General features: G+C 36.2%; 1 protein-coding gene across 8 annotated transcripts in view; it reads left to right on the top strand.

The window, feature by feature from the left end:
• The window catches only part of RNF180 (ring finger protein 180), a 302,738-nt gene that overhangs the window by 1,334 nt on the left and 279,284 nt on the right, over positions 1–22,120 (top strand). The gene's annotated exons all lie outside the window — the stretch shown is intronic.

The raw sequence follows: 22,120 nt of genomic DNA, 5'->3' as shown, positions 1-22,120 counted from the left end.
CTTAAAAGACCAGAATCATTCCATTTGTTGAATAGGATCACTGGAATCGTAGTAAGGACTAAATTTGTTTGTCTTTTCATCTGTCAAACCATTAATCTCCCATATAAAAATGGTGCCACTGGGAGCCCCAGTATACCTAGTGATTAGCATAGCAGAGACCCTAAATGTTTATTTAATGAATAAGTGGAATGGTGGTATGCCTGAGCAGCAAGTTTTCTTTTCTCATACAAAAGAATTAAACATTTAGAAGAATAATCATTTTAATAATTTCAGTGAAAATTAACTTGTAATCATGTGCATATTAGGTTGTGCTCTCTCTCCAGAGCCATCGACAATTTACCCGTTTCCCTAGGGTTTGCTCTTAAATGATTTTGCCAATAGATCTTTCATTGCCCCATTTTTCTTCGTCTGTTTCATTTATATATTTGGTTTTTCAAAGTGAAGATATTTTTTCTTCTAAAATTCAAGGAAAAGAGTCTTTAAAAAAACAAGCTTTTTTCCCTTGATAAAATAGACTTAACTGGGCTTTTATGAGTGTATCTGAGGATAGACACTAGCTTCTTTAATAAGTAACTCCTGTACATCAAGCAAGAATTCTTCCAGTCAAGTATGCAATGAATTAATAATCATTTTAATCCCTGTAATATTTTATGACACATCTACCTCATATAATGCCTTTTTATCAAACAGAATAAAGCTAAAAAAAAGTTCAGTTAAATTTTGCTAACTACATAGCACACATTTTAGGGCACAGTATGCCTAGACTTAATTACTGACTCATGGAATACACACAGTTCTCTTTCCCTTACACCATCTTCACTCAGCACTCTGGAAGAAAAAGAATGATAATCTGTCCTATCTCTCATAAAGGGATATTTGGAGAGTTAATGAAGTAGTGTCTGGAAAATATTTTAAAATTCTTGGAAGAAAGGTGCTTTGTGACTTCGAAGTGTGACTATAGGGTCATGAAACACTACCCCTTCCCCCAAACATGCTGTCAGTTATGTTTTTTTTAGAGTGGTCATTTCAGGTAGTTATTTTAGGAGGCTAAATACTTATTCCAAAAGTGCTGCTGCTAGTCACAATTATTTTGAATATTTGAAAAATGTAGTTGATTTACAAGCAACATGAAAACATGGTTTTAGAATCTCTTTTATAAGTACTTGTCTTTGGTTTATATTTTGTAATCAAAAACTATGTAACTCAGTTTGAACGTCTCTTTTATTTGCTAAACTTGGCAGAATGGTTTCTGCGTGGTTGCAAAACTCAGCTCTACCTTCAAGATTTTACTGCTATTAAGGATATTTAAACGGTTATCGTGAAGGCTATGAAGACAATTTTGAAAGGGTGTTTTAAAAATAGTTTTGGGACTTCCCTGGCAGTCCAGTGGTTAAGACTTCGCCTTCCAGTGCAGGGGGCGCAGGTTCAATCCGTGGTCGGGGAGCTAAGATCCCACATGCTTCGGGGCCAAAAAACCAAAAAACATAAAACAGAAGCAATATTGTAACAAATTTAATAAAGACTTTAAAAATGGTCCACATCAAAAGATCTTTTAAAAAATAGTTTTAATTAATGGCAAGATTATTAGAAGTAACCTTCCCAGAGTGACTACTCTGAAATGGGCACTGCTTACTTGTAGGCTTGTATACATTTGTAATACATATATGTATATCTATGTGTACATTTGCATATTGTTAAACATTTTGAAAGTAATAATTTGGATTGCAACCTATCAATTATTTATTTCAAGTAGACTACATTAAGTAAACCACATATAATACTGGAACTGTATTAAGTTGTGGCTGTATTTCATATGAAAAATTGAACTTCACATACGTGCAAGTGTAAATCTTTATAATAATTTAGAATCAAAATTTAGCTCCACATTATATGTTTTGAGTGTAATATAGCTGTGTCAAAATGGCCTCATCAAAATGCGAAATTGCTATTTTCAAAAAAATCATTAGCAAGTTGTGGGGGGGAGAGATTTTCTTGATCACACCAATTACTGGATATGTTCATTTTCTTCATTTCGGGATTGTTTGAAAATTTTGTATCTGTATTATACATATTATGTATCATATAAGTGTCAGAAGTCTGTTATAACTATATTAGCAGTTAAAGAGATATTGGCCTAGTCCTCTAAAGTCATGAAGCAGGAGTTTTATGATAAACATATGAAATCATTTCTGAGGGATCAGAAGTGGGGAATTTTCCATACAGTCAATAGCTTGAGAACAGGGATAGTATTGTGGCTGCAAATATACCCCATTCCATTCCACTGAATAATAAATACATAATAAGGAGCATATGAAAAGAAGGGGTATTATCCTTTTGATATTCAAATGGAAAAAAGTTCCATTACTTAGCAGCCAAGTCTCTCTTTTTAAATGAGAATAAATGGTAACTTTGAAAGAAATCACCTATTTTGATATGCAGATTATTGAAGTGACAAATAAATTATCAGCTGACAAGCAGAAATTTTCCCCTAGCATGGCCCTTTCTAAGATGAGCAAGTGTGATGGTAAACATTACCTTCTGGTTATATACAGGGGTTTGTCTCCCATGTAATGGTCCATGCCCATCTCATTCCGTTGATGAATTGTACCTTGCCTCTGACCCTCGCTCTAATCTCTGACCTTACTTCATCTTTAATTGCCACCTTTGGTTGGAAAGTAGTTGGTTCAGAAAGGAAGACAGCAGAGGGAAGGGATGAGAATATCTGTTTCATGTATAACATGAATTTTTTTCTCATTTTGGAAGGTTAATAGTTCATTTTTAAGGTCTCCTCAGAATTCCCTGCGTCAGAACAGCCCCAATAAGTAAGCAGTCCCCAATAAAATGGTAACATAAAGATGCCCACATTAAAATATCTTCTTTTGGCCCTAGTATAAAATAATGTGTACAAAAATAATATTATATTAACCAAAGCTAAGTATCTTTGGTACAGTAAACATTAACCGCATAATTAACAAGGTGTTTTATTGCTTTTCTTGACTTTAGAAAATATTTGAGGAAATAACTTGAATGGTGAGTCTTTTACAAAATGCAGCTGAGGAAACGAGCTGTTGCATTTTTTTTTTTGTCTTGATAAATTTCTCTGTAGCAAGCAGAAATATTAGAGATTATTAATAATAGAACTGCCTGCAAGTTCTGTAATCTCTTTCCCTGATGTGACAGGTGGAAAAAACCTTAGAAACAAGCAGTAGGTCATTAGCACAGATTTTAAAAGCAACTTCAAAACATCTTTCATAAAATTGCTGAGATAAGCATGAGGCTTATTCTGTTTGAGAATCTCCTGGCCTATTCATAAACCTGGTGAAAAAAAACTTCCGACGAGCCAGAATTGAAATATGAACACCAATTTAGGCAGCATGGGATGAATAGTATAGCTATGTGGGCCCATTGTATAATGAGTAAATTGGGGATTGTGTTAAAGTTTATTTAATAGAGTTAGAAATTAAAACTAAGGTATATTTTTCTAGCCATATTCTGCTTGAATTTTTGGTTTTATTCTTTCCCAGACCATTGGTCTCCTGGAAGATATATAAATTGTATAATTAATATTTGTATAGTTTCACCTGTCTGACTTAGAACTAGCTAAGGCTGTAGAGTCCTAAATAAAGCTTGCTCTACTCTAGTCTGGCATTATACTTTTTGCTCACCCAACAACCATACCCTTTCCCAGTTTAGTGTTTTGGCTTATATTATTTTCTTCGCTCAAGATGCCCATTCCTCTCCATTCTACTTGCTAATGCTATCTAAATTCTCTCTTACCCTTTAAGACCCAGATGGAATACTACTTTTTTCCCGGAAATCCTTCCCTAACTCCCTAGTTCTTGTTTTTAGTTTACCATATCTTTCTATTTGTTAATTACTCTCTGTTTTTGATAATTTCTTTTATTTTGGCCTTGAATTTGTTTTTTTTTTTTTTTTAACTAATATTTATTGGAGTATAGTTGATTTACAATGTTGTGTTAGTTTCTGCTGAACATCAAAGTGCATCAGTTACACATACATGTATATCCACTCTTTTTTAGATTCTTTTCCCATATAGGTTATTGTAGAGTATTGAGTAGAGTTCCCTGTGCTATACAGTAGGTTCTTATTATCTATTTTATGTATAGTAGTGTGTGTATGTCAATCCCAATCTCTCAGTTTATCCCTCCCCCCCTTCCCCCCTTCCCCCCTTGGTAATCATAAGTTTGTTTCCTACATCTGTGACTCTATTTCTGTTTTGTAAATAAGTTCATTTGTACCATTTCTTTTAGATTCCACATGTAAGCGATATCATATGATATCCGTCTGACTTCACTCAGTATGACAATCTCTAGTCCATCCATGTCACTGCAAATGGCATGATTTTGTTATTTTTTTATGGCTAATATTCTATTGTATATATGTACCACATCTTCTTTACCATTCATCCTTTGATGGACATTTAGGTTGCTTCCATGTCCTGGCTATTGTAAATAGTGCTACAGTGAACATTGGGGTATATGTATCTTTTCGAATTATGGTTTTCTCTGGATATATGCCCAGGAGTGGGAATGAATTTGTTTTCCACCTAGTTTTTTTTTCCCTCTAAGGCACAGGTCAGATATTCAATATATATTTTCTTGAATCATGTATAGCACCTATAACTCTGGATACTATCTGGACATATTCAACTTGTAAGGTTAGATCTACAAAAGATGTTTTACTTAAGAGAGTAAGGTAGAATATCTTCATGCTTCATAATTGTGTCAGTGTTCTGGTAGAAAATACATAGCAAGCTCAAAATGGAGTTGTTCAGAAGATTAATATTAAAAGTGTGCCTGGGTTAAAATAAACCAACAGTGGATGGTGAAGCATCTCAGGACTAACAATAGTGGGAACCATTATCGTTCCAAGGCCTGAAGGGGTGAGAGAATTGGATCATGACTGAAACCCAGAGAGGGTAGCTATGTGGGGAATGCTGCCTGACTCGACCTCTGGCCTTTCTGTGATTGGGAAGGATGGGGAAATAAATACCCCAGCTTCACTGTCTTCCAGCCCTCTGATTTACTGGTGGTGCTTCCCACTGGCAAATCCAACTGGAAGGCAGAAGATTAGGGGGCCCTATTTTTGCAGGTCAAAAGTCAGCCTCCTGGGAAATAGAGCAAGGTAGGGTGGAAAGTACCTCTGGAGTGGGGGGCGGGGGAGGCAAAGAATATCCAGTGCTATAATCATATCATCTAGAGAGTAAACACTCTCTAGAGTGATTACAGTTACGTAAGCCTTTTTGTGCTGTCGTTATTTCATAAAAGGCATACTTATTTCTTTCTAGTCTAATTCAGTTACTAACATCCAAGAACACTTTATTTTATGGTTGATGCATTTCATAAGAACCACTATCCCTCTTTTGTGGTGTTAGCTGGTGTGGTATCGTTACGCATGTCTTCTCAGTGATTTCATTTTTTCATATTTTGTGTTTTGCTTGTACAGTGCCCAGGTGGGAGACACAGAGCTGTCTGCATAGTCATTGGGAAAACTGCCCCTTCACCATTCTAACCACATGATTTGTCTGAATTAGTCAAGATTGCTCATTTTTCTCTTTGTGTCATTTTCATAGATCAGTGGTTTTCAGTCTTGTTGTATGTGGTTCTCATTGCAGATACTCTGTTTCAAGCAGGTTTAAGATAAATCTTGAACATCTGTTCTTTTAAAAAGCTTTCAGATATTTCAGATGCACAAATGTGAGAAGCACTAGCACAGGTAATCATTTTGGTCGTAGTTCCCCCCTCCCCCTTTAATGTACATGTAGCACTCTTCAGTAATTAAGGCTCAAATGGAAAGCTAATGCTGCTTTATGGACTCTTCAAAACAAAAAAGATGTTTTAGATTTTTCACATTGAGAGGTGCTCGTGATATAGGATGCAAAATATGTGGTTTCCATATTATTAAGGCAAATAAATTTAAAATTTTAAATATAGATATAAAACCTTTTAAATATACAGCATAGAGAATAACGTAATGAACACCCATGTTTCCACCATGTAACCTTATGTTAACATTTTATTTTTTTCTAATTTTTTTAAGAAAAAATACATTACAGATAAAATTTAAGCCTCCCTTAGATCCCTTTGAAGAGGTTACCGTTATCCAAACTTGGTATTTATCGTTCCCATTCATGTTTTTATACTTTTGCTATATATACATGTATCAGTAAACAAACTATAACATTGTTGCACATGCTTTAATTTTTTTGTAGCTATTACTGTGCTGTGTGTTTTATTCTTCACCATGTATATTTCTGCAGCCTTTTTTTTTCCTTGTTTAACATACTTTGGAATTTTTTCTACATACCTGTAGCTTTAGTTTATCAACTTTCATTGCTGTATAATATTCCATTGTATCAATGAGCACAAATTAATTTGTCAGATCTCCTATTGATGAAACCATTGGTTGTTTCTAATTTTTTGCTACTACAAAATGTTGCTAAAGTGAACATTCTTTTATGATATAATATTTCCTTAAATACATACAAACCTAGAAGTAGAACTGCAGACCTACATATACATGTTCTGTCTTAGCAGATCTTGCCAAATTGCTTTCTGAAATACTTGTGTCTAGTTATACTTCCCCATAGTGGTTTATGAGATTTTTGTTGTTGCTTTGTATTATGTTTACACTTGGTCTTGTCAGACTTGTGATGGGCATGAAATGGTATCTTGTTTTAATTTTAATTTTCCTAATTTCTAGTGAAGTTGAGCACTTTTCATATGATTGTTGGCCATTTGGGTTTCCTCTTCTGGCAATAGTGGTTTTATGTTCTGTGTTAATTTTTCTGTTGGAAATTTATCTTTTTAAAAATTTGTATTGTAGAATCCATTGTAGATATTAACCATTTGCTTATATTTATAAGTTTCTTCTTCCTGTCTGTGGATTGTCTCTTAATTTTGTGTGTATTTTCTTATACTGAAGTTTTAAAAGATACCAGTATTTAAAATTTTTCAGTATTTTGCTCTGTGTTTTGAAACCGTTTTATGACTCAACATGTAGTCATAACTTTGGTCTCTCTAAGGTTTGCAACTCTCTTCCTTACTTTCATAAATTCCTTCTAGATAAAGTAGAGTATAAATAAATAAATGAAGAAATAAACATGCCACACAGTTTATCACTGGAATATACATAAAATTATTAATCCTTAACAATTTGTGTAAAAAAGTTTCCCAGTTCAAAAACAGCATCTAAATAGCAGCTTCCAATGTAGCTTTTTCTCATTTTTCTTAAAGCTCCTATGAAAATGTAGAATAAAATGGAAACTCACCACAAAACCAAAAAGCAAAAAACTCCTAAAACACTAAAGCTGGGGGGAAGTAACCTTAATTAAGAAGCAGATTGTCCTCGATTGAAGGGAATTTCTCTACATCAGCACCTGCAAATCCCTATCCCACCCTCACTCTTGATACAGACTGCCTGATAAATTCAGGCAGTTCACTTTCTGGGTTCCCAGCAAATTCCAAGAAGCCACTAGGCAGAATGTAAGGTGTTTGTGGTGGGTGCTGCAGAGCATCTGGAGACCTGAGACACACAGAACCCTGGTGATAATACATAGCAGCATCACGGGTCACGCCAGTTCCTCTCCCAGAGAAACAGGCAATAAAGGATAGTGCAAGATGCCCCTTGTGAAGAACAGAGTAGAGAACAGAGGACCAGGTGGTGAAGGCCTGTTAGGGAAACTGGACTGAGTGCTTTGTGTATCAGCAAGCTCTGCCACCGTAGATCTGAGCAGGTGGGCAGAAAAGTGACCATGGGTAATTTCCTCACCTTGTCTGTTTAACACCAAGTCTTGGTAGATACCCCCCATGATTGAAATGTATAGAAAGAAAAAGAAATAAAGCAATCTAAACTGAAACCTCTGAAATACTGTGGGACAAAGGAAGATTTATTATTGAAAGGAATTGGAATGTAACATAAATTTCAGACTTGATATATATGAGTCACATGAATATGGTATTTTATATCCCTAGTGCTCAATTTGTGTTCAGGGGTTCTGCAAACAGTGAAATATTTAACCCCCTCATTGTTTTTATCACGTTGATATTTTGAGGTTCCTTATAAGATTTTGTATGAAGGGTAAAGTGCAATGGCTACTTTCTTAAATAACGTTATTCTCAAAAAATTGAACTTTAAAGAAAGAAATTTCACTAATTAAATCAATTTTGTTAGGGGATCTTACTAATCATTAAAAGTTTTGTTGTGAAACTGTGGATATTGGATTTACTGAGAGTCAGAATAGCTGTTCAGAATGTAGGATAGGTAAGTGCCTCAGATGTCTGGAAGCATTTAAAGAAGGCAGGCTAAACCCTGCCTATTTCAGGAGCCTCTAAGGACCTCACAGAATGGGAAGACAGAAGAAACAACTGGTGCAGCATGACTGTTTCAGGATTATAAACCAGATCTTCGTCTTAGCACACCATCTAATTGTCACTGAATTCCATGGAGATCCATGCTGAGGGACTATTTAGAATAGCTGTCTGCAGAAACATTTGCTGCCAGACAGTGGTAAACTTATAAGAACAGGAGAATAAATGATAGCAAATTGGGTATATCATGATGTAGATTCTGTAATTCCAAAAAAGCAGGGAGTAAGCAAAGGCAAAGCAAATGTTAAAAGTAAAATGCACTAAAATTCATATGGTTAGATAGGAGTGTGTGCAGTTTTTGTGGACTCTGTTAACTTATTGAGCCCTGATTTATTTTTAGAATGGCTAAAGAAGTGTATTTCTGATGTCACCCAAAAGCTGATCAAGACAATATAGATCTTGAAGCTTAGAGCTAGTTACTGCTTCCATGCCTTACCTTCTGCTTTTCTTACTGTAGTCGCCTAAGATGCCAGCAGATAGGGGAGGGTAGCCAATGATGTTTGTTGCCTTCTCTGTTCCAGTAAATGACTTAATAGAGAGCACTTTCCCCCTTCCCAACTTTGAACTCTCTGTAAGGACTTCAGTCCACCTCACTCCTCTTGTCCTTAGAAATCTCAAGATTCTAGAAATAGGAACTTCCTCCTCATAAAATGATGGAGATAGGAGATAGTTTGGGAAGTTACTTTACTTCTCTAGGCCTCAGTTTCCTCATTTATAAAACGGAGTTAACAATCCCTACTTCACAGGAATGTCCTGATGATTAAAGGAGCTAATGCCATTTAATAATCACTGTCTTCAAAAATAGTAGTAGTATTTAAAATAATTCCAACCACTTGAATTCATGTTGTATATGTAGAGATTTTAGTTTAAAAAATATGGAGAGTATACTACTTTCTGTCCCATTCCTAATTAAAAAGAGAAAAGTATTATTTTCTGATGGATAGCTTCATAAAGAGGATTATAAATAATTTGAACACATCCAGTGACATATAGTCATCAAACCACATAAGATGTCATGAAGCTCAGATCATATTCTAAAATGGAGCTTCTAAAATTCAGTCTCTATAACAGCATTATAAGGCTGAGACCAGCTTCCTTTGGTGGTGTTTGCTAAATTTACCCTGGTGATGCCAGTAAGTTGTATCCTGACTTTAAGCAGAGTAAGGAAAGAATGCCTTTTTTTTTTGTCTTGCTTATGCTTGCTTACTTATTCACTCATTCATTCAACTGATTAATGCCCAACACTGTGCTAGCACTGTTCTAAACTGTTAAGGAGTTTGCAACTCAGCAAGGAAGACAGACATGGAACAAGTAATTGAAAGCATGATGAATGTTCTGAAGGAGAATTGGAAAGGTCATTGGGGGAAAAAATAGGTCAAGGAAGACCCACTCCCCTTTCTTCTCCAGGGAGAGGCATTTAAGCTGAGACTTGAAGGATATGGCTCTATTCCCTAGAGGCTAGAGGCAAGCTTTACAGGGGTCCAGGGATAGGAGCAGGAGGAGTGAGCCAGTGGAGTGCAGGAGCGGAAAGAAGTCTGGACTGCTGGACTGTAGAGTAGACTGGGGCTGAGGACAGACAGCAGCCTGGTCAGCAGAGCACTGGGAAGCCCCTGAAGGGCGCAGGAAAGTAATGATTTGTTATGTGTTTTCAACAAGGGCTCTGCCTTCAGTGTGGAGGATAAAATGCTTCAGATTTTCAAAAAGTAAAGCCTTGGTGATTAGAACCATAATTTTTGGCCTGGAATTTTTGAGGTCACACATTTGCTTATTGTTTATAGAGCGTATGGGATGAAATATCTTCCTCTTCCCATATTTCTTCCTTGGCCTGTTAGAGAGATTCTGTCCCATTCTACCTTTTTGAAAAAGCTGGCAAGGTATCTTTTTTTTTTTTTTTTTTTTTTAAAGATTTATTTATTGATTGATTGATTGCTACGTTGGGTCTTCGTTTCTGTGCTAGGGCTTTCTCTACTTGCGGCAAGCGGGGGCCACTCTTCATTGCGGTGCGCGGGCCTTTTCACTATCGCGGCCTCTCTTGTTGTGGAGCACAGGCTCCAGACGCGCAGGCTCAGTAGTTGTGGCCCACGGGCCCAGCTGCTCCGCGGCATGTGGGATCTTCCCAGACCAGGGCGCGAACCCGTGTCCCCTGCATTAGCAGGCAGATTCTCAACCACTGCGCCACCAGGGAAGCCCTGGCAAGGTATCTTTTGTCCTCAGTCCACTTTAATCCTCCTCTCTCCCTTTGCCCCTTCCCTTCAGAATTCTGATGTTTTCAGAACAAATCCTAAGGAACATGACCATAACTCTGAGTGACATTGCCAAATAACTGGAATTAGAAGTTTTTCTTGCAGTGGTTAACAGAGGGGAGGCTTTTGGTTATGATAACCTGTAAACCTATGCTACAAATACTAGAACTTCTCTAGAAATATTTGATTATATACTACATAAATGCATAGATGAGCTTGTAACAAAGTAAAAGAAAGCCCAGGAGCTAAAAAGAAGAAAGGTGGAGAGAGCTTGGCAACAGACACATGACATAAAAACTACCCTTAGTGTTAGAGTGAGGTTGCTAGGCTCACTAATATACTCATAGTTATACAGGAGACCAAGGCCTTGGGTACACATGAGACAGGCAGTTGGGAACTGAGACCCCTGAGTAAAGCCAGGACTTGGGAAGGGTAACATTTTCAGTTAAACAGTAGATTAAAAAAAAACAGCATCCACGGACACAGAGATTATGAGGAAGTCTATTATTGGCTTCGTCTCTGAGTAGATGGTAGAGAAAAGTCTCATCTGAAAATTGTTTGTTCAGTTTTTTTAAAAAGAAACTTTTTATGAAAAATTTCAAACATACACAAAAATAGAGGAATGGCATAATGAATCATCATGTATCCATCAACCAGCTTTAATAGTTATTATTATTCTTCCATTCATGTTTCTTTTTTCTGCATTATAATTTGTTTCTACATTATATAATTTTGCCTGTAAATACTCAAAATTAGAATATTTATCTCTAGCCTAAGGACCTTTAAAAAACATAGCAACAGTTTTATATATTATGTCCAACAAAATTAACAGTTCTTTAATATCATCTAATACCTAGTTCATGTATAATTTTCTCTGGTTGTCTCAAAAATATTTTTTTAGAGTTGATTTGTTTGAATCAAGATTCAAACAAGGTCTATACATTGCATTTGTTAGACATCTTAAATCTCGTAAGTTTCTCCTCCCTCTTTTAAAATTAATTTATTTGTTGAAAAAACCAAGTTGTAGAATTAACTACATTCTGTATTTGGCTGGTTGTAGCCTCATGGTGTCATTTCAACATTCCTCTATTCATGTAGTAAATAAAGTGGTTCTTAGATTTAGAGGTTTGATTCAGTTCAGGTTATTATTATTATTATTTTAAGAATACTTTAGAGATGGTGCTCAGTATTTTCAGCTGCATTACGTCAGGAGGCACAAGATGTTTGGTTGTTGTTATAACGTGAATTGTATCCCCCCAAATTCATATACTGAAGAGCTAATTCCCAGTAGGTACCTCAGGCTGTAACTGTATTTGGAGATAAGGCCTTTAAAGGGTGATTATGTTGGAATGAGGCTGTTTGGGTGGACCCAATCCAATCTGACTGGTGTCTTTATAAGTAGGGGAAATTTGGACTTGCAAAGAGACACCAGGGTATGTGCCTACAGAAGAAGGGTCATGTGAGGACACATGAGAAGGCAGCCATCTAACATCCAAGGAGAGAGGCTCAGAAGAAACCAACCCTGATGGCCCCTTGATCTTAGACTTCTAGTCTCCAAAACTGTGGGGAAAAAAAAAAAGTCTGTTGTTAAAGCCATTCAGTCGGTTGTATTTTGTTATGGTAACCCTAGCAAACCAGTACAGTTGTCCTGTTTTCGACTGATGTTAAGATTGATCTTTGAGTTCAGGTGGTAACAGCCTTACACATACATTATAAAATGCTCCATCATCCTTTTTTCCAAATGTTTTTAGTATCCATTGATTTCTTTCCCCTAAATCCATCATTTCATTAGGGGTTGTAAATGGTGATTATGTTAATCATCTGACATTTATTAGCATGATACCTTTAAACTGAAGAATTTTTCCTCACCAACTATTTGTTCACCCAGAAATAGTCTGTAGATTCTTTTCCTATATTTATTCATTTTCAATTCTGACATCCTCCAAATCACCTGAGAATCCTTAACTTCAGATTTTAGTACTTGGATTTATATTGAATACTAACAGGGTGATCCAAGGAGCCCCAAACTAAGAAACTTACCTAAAAGCTATTCCTGTGCTGGTGATGTTCCTCAAGCACCTGGCAGATACAATGTGAAACTGTTCGTCCTGGAGGGGCAGGTCCTCAAACAAGGTCCCATAGTTGTCTCATGGTAAAGACAAATTCATATTCCAAAATTACAAAACTCAGGGGGAAATGAGTGAAAGTTAATAGACATAACTGAGAGGAAATTTAGATCCCCAGAAAATTTATGTGAGCCCAGGGCTCAGGATTTTGTTCTCTTCTCTATCCATACTTACAACCTTATAGATCTCATCCATTTTCATGGCTTTAGAGAACCTGCCCACATTTAAAGCTCCCGCTCAGACACTCTTCAGAACTCCAGATTCTTGAATCCAGCTTACACTTAACAGTTCTTTGTGAAAGTTGAATAGACATCTCAAACTTAATACATCCAAAACTCAACTCCTGATCTGCCCCTTCTGTTCCACCTGCATCTGTCCCCATATCAGTCAATGGCAGTTGCATCCTTAGAGTTGCTCATGCCAAAAGATTTGGAGCCATCCTTGATTCCTCTTTCTCTTAGACCCCATATTCAGTCTGTCTGGAAATCCTGTTTGTTCTACCTTCAGTGTATATCCAGAATTTGACCATTATTTACCGCTACCACTGCTATCACCCCAATCTGGGCCTTATCTTTTGGCTGGATTACTGTAGCAACGTTTTTCCATTATAATGGAGTTTATCTAGTAGGAGAGTTAAATTGATAGTTTCATAACCACATTTCCGCTTTATACTCAGAGAATCTTATTTAAAACTAAATCTAGTAAGCCATTTAAAAAGTGCTACTTTAAACTACTATACATAAAATAGATAAACAGCAGGGTCCTACTGTATCCCACAGGGAACTATATTCACTATCCTGTAATAAACCATAATAGAAATGAAAAAAATACCAGAAACTAAGTGGCTTAAAAAAAAGTGCTACTTTATCCAATTTTTCTTTTTTAACCTTAAGTAATTATGAGTAAGTAAGAGTTTAGTAGTGCAGGGGCAGAATCTTTTGGAAGCACCTTGTATATTAGGACAAGCTATTGATTCATCTAGAATCATATGAAAATGTTAATTATATTTTAGTCTCTAAATTGGACTTTTTCCCCATGTAATGCAGTATAATGAAATTAGTCATAGAATTGGCTCATAGGTGAATTTATGTGAAATGAAGAATGTGGTTTATATGTGATCTGTTAGAATTTCCTTTCAGTGCCCAGAGTAAGAAAATTAGTTGCCTCTAATTCAAATCAACATATATAGGCATGTAAAAAGCATCATGTGGTATTATAAAGGACTATGAAGATTTGAGATACTGCTTATGCCCTTTCTTTGGGTACTTACAACTTAGAGGAAGAAACAAACGTACACATTAGTATAATACCTGGTGGTGTAGTGACATGAGTACTGGACAGAGGCTTAGGTAACAGATGAACTATTCAAAGATAAAGGCTGTTCAGGAAAGACAGAAGCAAACAATGAAAGTGCCAAGAGCTTTAAACCCTTTTGTGGGTAAGATGATGGGATAAATAAGTAAAATAAACAAGCCCAAGTTTCTTAGCTTCCAGGTCAGTGCTTTATCTGCTAGGAGATACCTACTACTTTTTTGTCTCCATTATCTAGCAATCTTTTACAGTAACCTAGTATAGCTGCCTCTGTATCCAGCAAAAAGCATCTCCGTGTAACTACACCTTTGCCCAGAAGAAAAAAGGGTTTTGAAGCCAGTGTGCTTATTTTTGTTACCAATTTCTCATTTGAATCCTTTTTTGATTATTGATACTTGACCCATCAAAAAGAATATAGCCATCCAATAAAAGCATGGTGAGTTCCACAACTTACTTCTTATCAGCTTTCAGTTAAGACCATGCTTCATATCATATTAATATATTTTACATAAAGTAAATATGTTTTAGCTCTTATTTTCCATTCTATGAAATCAGCCTGAGAAGCACCTGGGGAAACAAGGCTGCATTTGACCTCAGGATCAATTCTTTAATTAGATACTTTCCTCTGAGAACCCTGACAATTTTGCCTACTCTCTCTCTCTCTCTCCCAACTGGCTTAGAACCCCTCTTACCCTCTCATATGCGTTCACAGTACATGTTTTATTTTTATTTTGTGTGTGTGTGTGTGTTCCCTGACAAAACAGTAGGTTCTCAGCAAATATTCACTGAATGAGTGAATATTTGTAGCCTCAAAACACAACTTAAAATTAATTTTTAAAAATCACCTGGTTTTATTTTCTTCTTGCTACTGCCTCTTCTTGGTCCAATCAGAAATATTTTTGGCAGTTTTTTAAAAAATATGTTCAGGTGTATCCTAGTCTGCTCAAAAATCTCCAAATATGACTATACCTATTGCTCGGAACAAAACTTTGTAGACTCATCATATGGTGATTTCTAAGATTTACATATGAGAACAAATAGACACACACCATTTTGAAAATATATTTTAGCTTTCCTCATAACTCGATTAATTCTGTATGTAATTTCTACCTTTTCATATATTTTCTTCCTAAGGAAGTAGCATGTGAGAAATAAGTGAATATTTGGGTGCTACATACTATTACTTTCATCCATTTTTAGAATGCATTCCTTCTTTTACCAGAGTGGTAGCAGTTTAAATGAGCAAAATTAATCAAAATACAGAATTTACAAAGTATCTACATTTCTTCAATGATATTTTTACAATACTTAAAGGTGTCACTTGGATTCAAAGACTGCAGTGAGCATTCAAGACTGAGTGTCTGAGGTATGTTTGTGAGAAAGAAGAGGGGAAAGGAGAAATTTAAAAGAATAAAGAGATGGTATTCAACTTCAAGTGTAGTGTGTAGTTTAAGAAGCTATGTGAGAGTGTAAAAGAACTTGGTAGCTACTACAGCATCAAATTTATATTACCTTTTCTCCTTAAGGTAGAATATGCATTGTATTATGCCTAAGAGTTCAGCAAGCCCAGGGGAGGTAGAAGGGAAGAAAAGGGAGGGTGGGTAGAGGTGACCAGATGGTGATAAGGTAGTTTGAACTACTGAATAATTCTTTGTCAACAAAAGTTAGGTGCTTTCCAAGAAAAATGTTTCTCGATGTGAACACTAAAGTGTATGCAGAACCATTTAAACAGTTAAAGTTGTTGAAGTTGACTTTATCATGTTCAGCCCTGAAGTATGTAACACCAACAATTACTGAAGAAAATTGAGGTGTCTCTCTGTAATTTGTGATTTAGACAGTTGTAGAGTTAATAAATTGGAGGCTTCAATTGCCATTTTAGTCACTGAAGCTACCAAGTCTAGAATTATAGAATTGACAGTTTAGAAATCACCTGATCCAGCCTCCTATTTGTACCTGTAAAGTATCTGATACCCTTGACAAAGATTGAAAGCTAGTGTTAAGAGGGATCCTGAATTACAAGCCAGCTTTCACTAAATAATACATGTTCTAAAAATATCTATTGAACCACATAAGGCATATAAATTCCACAGGACTCTAGTTATATCTGTAAAACCCTGTTTTAATTTCTGCCTAATGTAAGATTAATTTTCAGGTCCTGATGTGTTCTTAAACAGTTTACAAACAAGTGTAGTGACTGCTGCTTTGAAACTCAGTTACTTATATTTTTGCAGTTTTTCACAGACCATTGATTGCAGTGTTATTAATGCTTCTTTTCTGTATCTGCTTGGAGTTGAGCACGTTTTATTCCAGTTCTTCTGTGTTCACAACACACATCAAGAAGATTCAGCATCAGCAGGGGGAGCTGACATGGTATCAATTTTACAAAATAACCAATATCTGTGCAGCATATTCCCAACAGAGTTATTACATATGATGTTCTGTTTATGTGAACAATCATTGGTTTCAAAGCCCACTTCTGCAAAACATTTGTGGATTACTTCTTTTTTTTTTTTTTTTTTAAACATCTTTATTGAAGTATAATTGCCTTACAATGGTGTGTTAGCTTCTGCTTTATAACAAAGTGAATCAGTTATACATATACAATATGTTCCCATTTCTCTTCCCTCTTGCATCTCCCTCCCTCCCACCCTCCCCATCCCACCCCTCTAGGTGGTCACAAAGCACCGAGCTGATCTCCCTGTGCTATGCGGCTGCTTCCCACTAGCTATCTATTTTACATTTGGTAGTGTATATATGTCCATGACACTCTCTTACCCTGTCACATCTCACCCCACCCCCTCCCCATATCCTCAAGTCCATTCTCTAGTAGGTCTGTGTCTTTATTCCCGTCCTGCCACTAGGTTCTTCATGGCCTTTTTTTTTTTTTCCCTTAGATTCCGTATATATGTGTTAGCATACTGTATTTGTTTTTCTCTTTCTGACTTACTTCACTCTGTATGACAGACTCTAACTCCATCCACCTCATTACAAATACCTCCATTTCATTTCTTTTTATGGCTGAGTAATATTCCATTGTATATATGTGCCACATCTTCTTTATCCATTCATCTGTCGATGGACATTTAGGTTGCTTCCATGTCCTGGCTATTGTAAATAGAGCTGCAATGAACATTTTGGTACATGACTCTTTTTGACCTATGGTTTTCTCAGGGTATATGCCCAGTAGTGGGATTGCTGGGTCGTATGGTAATTCTATTTGTAGTTTTTTAAGGAACCTCCATACTGTTCTCCATAGTGGCTGTATCAATTTACATTCCCACCAACAGTGCAAGAGTGTTCCCTTTCCTCCACACCCTCTCCAGCATTTATTGTTTCTAGATTTTTTGATGATGGCCATTCTGACCGGTGTGAGATGATATCTCATTGTAGTTTTGATTTGCATTTCTCTAATGATTAATGATGTTGAGCATTCTTTCATGTGTCTGTAGGCCATCTGTATATCTTCTTTGGAGAAATGTCTATTTAGGTCTTCGGCCCATTTTTGGATTGGGTTGTTCGTTTTTTTGTTATTGAGCTTCATGAGCTGCTTGTAAACCTTGGAGATTAATCCTTTGTCAGTTGCTTCATTTGCAAATATTTTCTCCCATTCTGATGGTTGTCTTTTGGTCTTGTTCATGGTTTCCTTTGCTGTGCAAAAGCTTTTAAGTTTCATTAGGTCCCATTTGTTTATTTGTGTTCTTATTTCCATTTCTCTGGGAGCTGGGTCAAAAAGAATCTTGCTGTGATGTATGTCATAGAGTGTTCTGCCTATGTTTTCCTCTAAGAGTTTGATAGTGTCTGCCCTTACACTTAGGTCTTTAGTCCATTTTGAGTTTATTTTTGTGCATGGTGTCAGGGAGTGTTCTAATTTCATACTTTTACATGTACCTGTCCAATTTTGCCAGCACCACTTATTGAAGAGGCTGTCTTTTCTCCACTGTATATGCTTGCCTCCTTTATCAAAGATAAGGTGACCATATGTGTGTGGGTTTATCTCTGGGTTTTCTATCCTGTTCCATTGATCTATATTTCTGTTTTTGTGCCAGTACCAAACTGTCTTGATTACTGAAGCTTTGTAATATAGTCTGAAGTCAGGGAGCCTGATTCCCCCAGCTCCATTTTTCGTTCTCAAGATTGCTTTGGCTATTCGGGGTCTTTTGTGTTTCCATACAAATTGTGAAATTTTTTGTTCTAGTTCTGTGAAAAATACCAGTGGTAGTTTGATAGGGATTGCATTGAATCTGTAGATTGCTTTGGGTAGTAGAGTCATTTTCACAATGTTGATTCTTCCAATGTGGATTACTTCTGAGGTTACTTTGTCCTACATAACAGTGAGATTTCTTTTACACTGAGAACATTTCTTTATATTACAAAAGAAATAACTGCTTCTTATATCATGGAGACATAATCTACCAAGCACTTCCAGTTTACAACCTTTAGGTGGCAAATTGTGCCTCAGTCTAGTGGCTACAAATGCAACATGGTGCTTTTTAAGCAAAGAAAAGTATATACACATCTTTAATATAAGGCCCCAGGGGGTATGGGCAGGATATCTCAATCAGTAATAGAATATTCCTTTTCTGCAAGTAATTTTCTCTCTGATTTTAGTAGTCATTCTCTCCAAAATCCTGCCAGACATCAGTGTATTTTTGTTAACGTTATATATACAGGAAAGGTGTGTATATAAAAGAAATACTCAAATTTCCTCAAATAGTTCTGGCTTTTTACTACTATCATCATTGCAACAGACTAAGACTGACAGTCTGTATTTTTCTCCATGGCATAATTCCTTTGTAAGAGCTCATGTCTAGTTTGTTTGCACATTAAAGAGGAATCCCATCTAATCAGCATTCAGTGTGCTCCCATTGGCATATGTATCCATAGACCTCCTACTTTCAAACCAATCTTCAGCAGAGATAAGAGATATAGATGCTTCATTATTTAACTGTAGTAACATGGTATTGAGAGTCAAAGTTGACAGCAGCCTTTATCTGTAGTGCATTTTCATTAGCTTTTCCTTAAAAACAAACAAACTAACCTAAAATTTAGAAATATTATTTGCCTTGAAATGGTCTGAATTGGCTAATTCAGTTTAGTGTTTTATTTTCTAATTTGGTATGCATTGCTCCTTCCACACTTTTATCAGTTTTACCTCCGTTGGCTTTTTGTTTATACCTTGTTCCAATTTTTAAGAAATATATAGATAATTGATAAGGGAGCTCCAGATTCTTTGGCCATTTCACCTTTGATTTTTCTGTCTTGTTCACTAGCATGATTTTTACCTTTTGAGAAATTTTGAACTCAATATTTTTCACAGGATTTTATTCTATGAATTCTGTAAAAGGAAAGACATACAATAAAACATGGGCTTTCTAATAAATGTCAAAATTGAGAAGACTGGCTTGGGTCTTATAGGTATTGTTCTAGACTGAATTGGCTGCAGATATGTTTTATCCTTCAAGAAAAGGGAAAAATGACCCTGAAGATAATTCAGAGATCAGCAGGACTGCCACTGCCTGCATAGGCCCAGAGCACACAGGTCCAGAGGGTAAAGTTGTCTCCTCCTGAGTTTCAAAGTGGAGTCACCCTCTTAGTTTCAGCAGACCATGTCCCTGTACATGGCCTCAAGGGCAAAGCTGCCTCCCATGGCCAAGGGCGTGAGGCCACCCATTCCAGTGGGCAGAAGACAAAGCCACCACCATAGTGGGCCCCAGCAGGCAAAGCATTGAACCAAAGAGAATTATTGTTGAGCCTTAAGTCTAATGTAGTTTGCCTGGCTAGGTTTTGGACTTGCTTGGGACCTGTCATCCTTCCTTTCTTTTTTCTGATTTCTCCCTTTTAGAATGGGAATGTCTATCCTATGCCTGTCCGACCATTTTATTTTGGAAGTACATAATTTTTCTGTTTTCACAGGTTCACAACTTAGAGGAATTTTGCCTCAGGATGAATCATACCTCAGGTCTCAGCCACACTTGATTTAGATGATACTTTGGACTTGGAGTAGATTCTGGAATGGGTTAAGACTTTTGAGACTGTTAGGATAGGGTGAATATATTTTGCATGTGAGAAGGACCTGAATTTTGGGGACAAGAGGGAGGAATGTTATAGACTGAATTGTCTCCCTCCCAAATCCATATATTGACGTCCTTACCCCCAATATAATGGTATTTGGAGATAGGGCCTTTAAGGTTAAATGAGCTTATAAGGGTGGGGCCCTAATCTAGTAGGACTGTTGTCCTTATAAGAAGAGGAAGAGACTCCAGAAGTGCACATGCACAGAGGAAAGGCCGTGTGAGGACATAGCAAGAAGGTGGCTGTCTGCAAGCTAGAAAGAAAGCCCTCACTAGAACCCAAAACTTCTGTCACCCTGATCTCAGATTTCCAACCTTCAGAACTGATAAATTTCTATTGTTTAAGCTACCCTGTCTGTGGTATTCTGTTATGGCAGCCCAAGTAAACTAATACAGGTATCATACTGACAAGGTAGAAGTTTTTCTTACATTTAGAAAACCAATGTTAATGTCAGATTTCAAAGGAAAAACTATTTTCAATCATTTAAGTAAACAAGACAAAAGTATACTTTCCCATTTGTTAATGAATATTAATAACTTTGAGTAGATAATGCTATTATATGTCAAAATAATTATATTTTTTAATTAAGACACTTTTAGAGCAGTTTTAGCTTTACAAAAATATTGCACAGAAAGTATAGAAAGCTCTCATATACTCGCTCTCCCCTGTACAGTTTTTCCTATTATTAACCTCTTGTGTTAGTGTGATACACTTTTTACAGTTGATGATTGCATGTTGATGTATTATTTTTGACTAAAGTCCATAGTTTACATTAGGGTTCACTCTGTGTATAGTTCTATAGGTTTTAACAAATGTATAATGTCATGTACCCACCACTATATTATAGTTCCACTGCCCTAAAATTCTCCTATGTTTTACCTATTCATTCTTCCCTCTCTCTGTCCAAATAATTAGATATTGATTTGTAAAGATGATAAAAGTGCTGGAAAACAGTAGCTTAAAATTTTCTTCCTTTACTGTTACGGTAGAAAAGTTGGAATACTTCACATTCAAATTCTTTGCATGCAATACAAAAATACAGAAGTGTTGTCCCTATGTGAGAGATCTTTACATTGGATTTTTGTATCTTGACCCATTTCCAATTGTGTAGGATTTGGATTCCAAACTCTTCTTTAGCATTTAACCAATTCTTTGGTCATGAAAGGAGCTGGGACCGTTTATCCACATATAAGCTGATCTTTGACATATGTCACTTTTATAATGAGAGAGCAGCAGGGACACATTCCTACATCTTCCCCATTCTCCATTTTTTCCTTGGTGGTGGATAAGTAATCCCCCTATAAGCAGAGGTAGGGAAATACATCTCTGATTCCTTCTGTCGATGGAATTCCTTGACTTCCATGTATCATAAACACTGACAGTGTAACCAGGACCAGATGATGAAAATTGTTACTGTAGACATTGCTCCATATTGAGAATTCTTTACCCACTCTTCTCAAACAGAGGCAAGTATGGGATTATGTTGATGAAATAAGATACATATGGAAACATAAACATATCACAAGCATACAGCTTGATGAATTTTCACAAAGTGAGCACACCTATATAATGAGTGCCCAGACTGAGAAACTAATAGTACGTTAGAAATGAGCAATGTAGTTCTAAGAAGGTGGAAACATCTGCAGCCCAAAAAAGAAAAATGGTGTCACAGGCACTTACTTTCTTTTTCACTTGCTAAATCTTCCCAATCCTTATACCTCTTATTTACTTTTCTTCTATTGTGTTTTAAAGCTGAATAATATGAAAAATAGCATCATTGTCTCTGTTTTCTTCCTAATTTTCATGGAATGCTTTTAATGTTTTACCATCAGGTGTTATAATTGCTAAGGTTTTCAGTAAGCCCTTTCTTTATCAGGTTAATGAAATTTCCTTCTGTTTCTAGGATGCTAAGTATTGCTGTCTTTTTATCATGACTAAATGTTGAACTTTACCAAAAGTTTTATTTTGCATCTTCCGA

This window comes from Balaenoptera physalus (genome assembly GCF_965194825.1).
Source record: "Balaenoptera physalus genome assembly, chromosome: 3".
In the NCBI taxonomy this organism is placed as follows: domain Eukaryota; kingdom Metazoa; phylum Chordata; class Mammalia; order Artiodactyla; family Balaenopteridae; genus Balaenoptera; species Balaenoptera physalus.
The sequence above is the reverse complement of the archived record's forward strand: the minus strand, read 5'-3'. Positions and strand labels throughout refer to the sequence as shown.